The sequence below is a fragment of the Macaca thibetana genome, chromosome X (genome assembly GCF_024542745.1).
Source record: "Macaca thibetana thibetana isolate TM-01 chromosome X, ASM2454274v1, whole genome shotgun sequence".
NCBI classification, from domain to species: Eukaryota; Metazoa; Chordata; class Mammalia; order Primates; family Cercopithecidae; genus Macaca; species Macaca thibetana.
In genome coordinates this window covers 120,455,550-120,462,500 of record NC_065598.1, presented here as the reverse complement: position 1 = coordinate 120,462,500, position 6,951 = coordinate 120,455,550, and positions in this window count along the sequence as shown.

Below are 6,951 nucleotides of genomic sequence, written 5' to 3'. Positions count from 1 at the left end.
CAAAGTGTAAACTGTATGGCTTGATTCCCTTTGACTGCTTATAGGAAAATGAGAAAAGAGAGAAATGATTTAAAGACAAAATTGCTCACCAAAAGGGAAGCAGAACTTAAAGATTTGAAAAATTCTCATTCCATCCATGTGATAAAGAATGAGAAAGCATGATTCAGACAGAATTCCAAGTATATGTCCAAATGACCATCTGATAAATTAATATGAATCTGCCATCTCAACAGAAACTAGGAGCTATTCATCAAGACAATGGGAAGATTAGTCAATCTTCTAAACAGAAGCTAGGACCTATTGTCCAAGACAATGGAAGAACGACCCTAAAGAATTTCAGAAATTATCATGTCTACCCTCCAACCATAGGACCAGAGTACAAGACACAAGTTCAAAGAGAGGCCACTGCTGCCCAGCACTGTCACAGGCAGGCTCTGCTCCCTGCACTCTTTCACCATGCTTCTCAGCCTCAGCAGGTGTGTCTACAGAAAACACTACACTCAGCAAAGCTTTGAGAGTGTGACTGCCTACACCTAGATTTCAAAGGATGTCCCAGAGAGCTGTGGGGCCCAGGTAGAAAACTGCTACAGGGGTGAGGCCACTGTAGAAAGTTCCTACTAGGGTAATGCTCAGCAAAGTTGTGGGGCTAATTACAGTAGAATAGTATTCCAGTGTGTATATATACCACATTTGCCTTATTCATTCATCTGTTGATGGACATTTAGGTTGATTTCATATCTTGGCTGTTGTGAATAGTGCTACAGTAAACATGGGGGTGCAAATATCTATTCAATATATTGATTTCCTTTCCTTTGGTTATATACTCAGTAGTGAAATTGCTGGACCATATGGTAGCACTATTTTAGTTTTTAGAGAAACCTTCATACTGTTTTTCATAATGGCTGTAGTAATTTACATTCCCATTGTTGCAGGACTTTTTCCTTAGTTCATTTAAGAGCTAGGTTCTTGTCATATGGCCATGAGAGATTTGGCTCACAGACACTTTGAAGGGTGAGAAAAAATGGAATTTATTTGGCAAAAAGGGAAAAAATGGGGAACAGAGACCCTCCACAAAAACAGAGTCCTGTGAGTGCACATCCCACCTTGCAGATTGAATCCCAGTTACCACCCAGGAAGAGGAGGGGCCAGGCTCTTCCCCACTGCAAATGGCATGAACTTCCCAAGACTCCACCCCAGCATGCATTCCTCCCAGTGTGCAGGTCGGTCAGAGGATCTGCCAGGGAGCCCTTGCCACATGGCTGCCTCACCATCAACAGTATATAAGAGTACCTTTTTCTCTGCATCCTCATCTTTCTTTTTAATAATAGACTGGGCTGAGATGATATCTCATTGTGGTTTCGAGCATTTTTCATATACCTTTTAGTCATTTTAATGTCTTCAGATACTTTCCCCACTTTTTAATGGGATTATTTGGATGGTTTTGCTGTTGAGTTGTACGAGTTACTTATATATTTGCAGTATTAGTTTGATGAGTAGTTTGCATATTCATTTTTATTTTTTTTTTCATTCACTTCTAGATGGTGGAATACTTGGTGTTCACGTAAATCCTAATTATGATTATTTCCTAATTTCTTGCTCTGTTTTTTTAAGCTTATATTTTTTATATAACAGGTTGTTCTATAGTAAGTGCCAGTTTTGCTTTTACTTAAAATATGTTTATGCAGAATATAGTGTAGTTTATACATTGTTTTTTAAGAATAACTGCAACACCTGAACTCTGTTTCCAATAGTTATATTATTTTGTTATTTTCCTTCAGAATCTTCAGAAATCTTCCTGTAGCTGTATTATGTTTTTATAATTTTCAAAAATGCCATCATTTTAAATAAAGAGCTCTTTATGAGTAATAAAACACATTTTATTTAGTCATGTGTGTATTTTAAATAGGAGAGAGAATTTCAATAACCAAACAAGATGCTGTTCAGCAACTACTTTGTTAGAAATCATTTGACATGTTTCTGTATATATTTTCTGGTTCTGTAGTTAGAAACAGGTCAGGGGGAACTGAATTCAGTATTTCTGAGAAATTACACATCATTACAGGTTTACAAAAAAAAAAGTTCAACTTTCTGGTAACAAAGCTAATCAGCTTCTCATTTTGATTTTTGAGCAATTAGCTCATAGAGTGTCTTCACCTCCATCACTGAAAAAAATATAATTAGTATTCCAAATCAAAGATAAGTATTTCATCATCTAAAAGTAATAGTCATGATGAACAATCTCAGCTTTTGACATATACTTGTCTGGATGTCTCATTTCCAGAACATAGAACATGTAGTTTTTAATGATAAACTTATAAAATATACTTTTTTTTCCTTGAAGTATAAAACATATACTTTACAACATATTTTATGTTGCAAATTTTGAAACATATACTTTATGTTTTAAGAGTAAAAGCTTCTTTGATGATGTATTACTCACACACCAATCCACCTCTAGATGTGTGCTACTACAAAGGTTCTCTTTTTAAAGTTTTAAAATTCCAGATTATGTGCCATAACATGATCACATATATTTGATACCTTTTGCTTAAATAAGACTGGATTCTTCCAATCTTCACTTTCTTAAGTTTATCAAGCAAACTAACAGAGTAGATTCAATTGACTGTTGGAATCTTATTTTAAAAAGAAGTGTTTCTGTGTTAAAGATTCTGTGTGCTTTAGCAATGATTCTCATGGTGAGAACAAAGGCTGTCAGTAGCAATCCATTAATTTAGTGCCTACTCTGTTTTCATTGTTTCATTAATTCAGATAGAAAGTATAAGAGTTAGTCCCAACTTGAGCCTATTGAAGCTGCTTAAGTAATTGATATGAGTGTAAGGCACAAGTTGACTTATTTTTAAAGTGGTTCTCTCATCTTCTTCATTCTTCTAACAATCAAACCAGACTTAATTTGCCATAATTTAATTTGACCAATTAATAAATATTGAGAAACTACTCTGTCTACTATGTAAAAATATTGCATCGGTCATAGATAAGTAAAAAGCAATCCCTGATATCAGTGAGCTTAACCTTTAGAAAATGATAGAAAGTAAATTTCCAAATAGCTGCAATATACGGTAAACCATACTACCTATCATTTGAGGGGTACAGGGTGCTAGAGGGATTCAGAGAAGGAAGAGAGGGCATCTGACTGAGGGATTCGGACACATTTTATGAAATAGGTAGCTTTAAGGATGATCCATATTTGATTATAATTATAACCAAATGATTACAGAAACAGACATTTAATGTCTGATTTCTTCAATAGCACTTAGGTTTCATGAGAGCTGTGACTATGTAGGTCTTATATCTGGCACAATGGTTACATAGTAGACATTTTAGTAATTGTTGAATTAATAATAAATAAGTTCAAAAGACAAATAATAAAATTGAAGTAAGTTGATACATTTGAGTAATACTGGAATGCATTAATGGAGTTTACAGAATTACTGTATGTAATTTTCTTTAAAAGAAACTGTAAAATAGAGGGAGCATAAGCTTTAGACCCAGATCACCTGGCTTTGAATCTTGACTCTGTGACTTACAAGCTGGGTTACCTCAAATTACAATTATGTAACTTCTCTGTGCCTCAGTTAATGGCAATATTAATAGTGCATATATATGTGGGTTGTGAGGATCAAATGAATAACACTATAACAGGGTCTGGCATATAGTAAGCACTCCCATACATGGGAATAGGATATTTAGATTGCCTGTTACATTGGGGTATTTTGGGATCTTGAAACACTTGGTCATTGTGTAAGGAAAATAGACAGAGAAAACCCATAATGGAAAAGAGATTTTGGTGCTCAGATATTCTATCTAGCTCTCTAAGTACAGACATTTCCCCCAATTTGGCGTGGAGTTCCCTAACTACATATTTTCAACTTTTTTTTTTACTTTTTATTTTGGAATAATTTTAGCCTTATAGAAATGTTGCAAAATCAATACAGAGTTTTGTTTTAATGCCTTCACCTAGTTTTTAACATCTGACAAAGCCATAGTGTACCTATCAAAACTAAGAAATTGACTTTGGTATGATTCTATTAGCTAAACTACAGACTTTAGATTTTACCATTTTGTCCTATAATATAAATGTTAGTTACTGTTGTTACTGCCGCTGCCATTACTAACTACTACCACTATTGCCATATAACACAAACTGTTCTTAAGTGCCAAGGATCCAAAGATAGATAGCATTATTCTGAGGTTTTTCTGGGAAACAGATACAGAAGTATGCAATTATGATAAATTTTAGCTGTTGTTTTTTGGAATGACTGAGAATTGAATATTAAAATTAATTATTTCAACCAATATAATGTTACCATATATGCCATACAAGGTGCCCAATCTTCAAAGACTTTGGCTTCAGTCAAGTATGCTTGATGCTAAATATAAGACAATATAGCTACTTTTTCTTTCACAATTCAAAAAAACCCTTTTATTTTGCATTATTTCAGGGTCATAATTCAATGATCAGTTATTAAGCATTTACCTTTTAATACGCATTCTGGTTGGTGAAAACTAGGAGAAACCAAAGCTGAGATTTATGTAAAGATAATGTGTTGCAGACATATTTAAGATTCATCTATTATCTTATTTGAATAACTAAATAGCTAAAATTCTAGCAGTAAAAATGCCTACCCATGTTAAGTATAACCAATTTTAATCTAAAATAAACAATCAAAATTGATGTAAGGGATAAATATCACATCATTGTACAAAGTCAATTCTATAGAGACTTTAAAGAGAAGCATCTATAACTATTAAATTACATTTAATGAAATTATTATGAATAATTTGATATTTTATTATTAGAAATATTATAAATAATTAGCATAACTAACTAAATATATATAATTTGTAAAGTATAAATAAAATACAAAGACAATATTATAAATAAACAAGATTATTTTTTAAAGTATTATATATCCACTGCAACTTCTTCTCATTTTAGGAGGAAAGAGAGGGAATTAAACACTATATACACGTGTGTTTGTGTGTATGTGAATATAAATATATATACACACATATATATTACATAATATCAAAATAAACACATATGCTTTTTGATCTTGCTGAAAAATGCCTAATATAATTGTAGTAGATATTATATAATTTCCTTTAAAGTTCATAAACAGAAAGCTATTCTATTATTTGACAAGAGATTAAGAACCAATTAATAATTTTAGGTAGTTGAAGATATGAATATCTCTGCCTCTTATTATGCCTTTTTTTTAAACAAAAGCTTTTTAGCTTTTCAACTTGGTAACAAAGCGTTATCAATGTCAAGGAAAACACAGTGTTTTTTTGCATTGAAGGAAGGCTTGAAACATTGACAGGAGGAATTATCCCAGCACACCACATTACAGCGTTAGAAATATTTCCTTAAAAATGACACAAATTTCTGTATTAAATCTATTATGGGAATACAATAGAATATGAAGCCTTGTGTTGACTTTTGAACAAAAATATTGAAATGGCCAAAGGAAATGTGGGCTTTTCTTTACTGGGAGACATTTTATTACGGGTCCAATCTCATTACTTGTTATTAGTCTGTTCAGATTTTGGATTTCTTCTTGATTCAACCTTGGTAGGTTGTATGTAACTAGGAATTTATCTGTTTCTTCTATATTTTCCAATTTGTTGGCATATAGTTGCTCATATTAGCCACTAATAATCCTTTGAATTTCTGCAGAATCAATAGTAATGTCTTCCTTTTTATCTCTGATTTCATTTATATGGATCTTCTCTCTTTTTTTCTTAGCCTGGCTAAAGGTCGGTTCTTTTCATCAATTCTTTTTAATTTCCAAAAAACAAACAAACAAACAAAAAAACACAACCTTTGATTGCATTAATTCCATACTGTTTTTCCCATTTCAATTTCATTTATTTCACTCTGATTTTTATTATTTCTTTTCTTCTACTCATTTCAGGTTTGGTTTCCTCTTGCTTTCCTTTTGCTTTTCTTGTTCTTTAAGATATATTATTAGACTTTTTTCTTTTTCAAGTTTTTCCTCTTTTTCCATGTAGGCACTTATAAACTTCCCTCTGAGTATTTCTTTTGCTATATCCCATAGATTTTGGTATATTGTGTTTCTATTATCATTTGTTTCAAGAGATTTTTCAATCTCTCTGAATTTATTCATTGACCTACTGGTCATTCAGGAGTATATTATTTAATTTCCATTTATTTGTACAGTTTCCAAAATTCCTCCAGAATTATCTGTCTGAAAGGTCACATATTTCTTTTTCTGCAGAATTGGTCCCTGGCGCCTTATTTAGTGCATTTGGTGTTTCCTGTATGGTGCTGATGCTAGTAGATGTTGTACAGTGTCTGGACATTAAAGGCTTAGGTATCTATTGTAGTCTTCGCTATCTTGGTTTATTTGTAGCTGTCCTTCTAGGGAAGACTTTTCAGATATTTGAAAGAACTTAGATGTTGTGATCTAACCTGTATTTACTTTAAGGACACCACAAGCCCAGTAACACTGTGCTTCTTGCAGACTCATATAAGTACTGCTTTGGTGGTCTGGGAGAATTCTCTGGGTTACCAAGCAGAGACAGTTGTTCTCTTCCCTTGCTTTCTCCCAAACATACAGAGTCTCTCTCTCTCTCTCTCTCTCTCTCTCTCTCTGTCTCTGTCTCTCTCTCCTTCTCTCTCTCTCTCTCTGTTTTAAGTACTCTAAAGCAATGAGTAGAGTAGCAGAAGCACCCTCGTGGCCACCACCACTATGAGTGTGCTGGGTTAGACTTGAAGCCAGCCCAGTGCTGCGTCTCGCTCAAGGCATGCTGTAACAGATCCCTGGCTACTGCCTGTGTTCACTCAAGGCTCTGGGGCTCTACAATTAGCAGGTGGCAAAGACAGCCTGGCCTGTATCCTTCCCTTCAGGAAAGCGAGGTCCCTCAAAACCCAGGTGGGTCCAGAAGTGCTGTCTGGTAGTCAGAGAC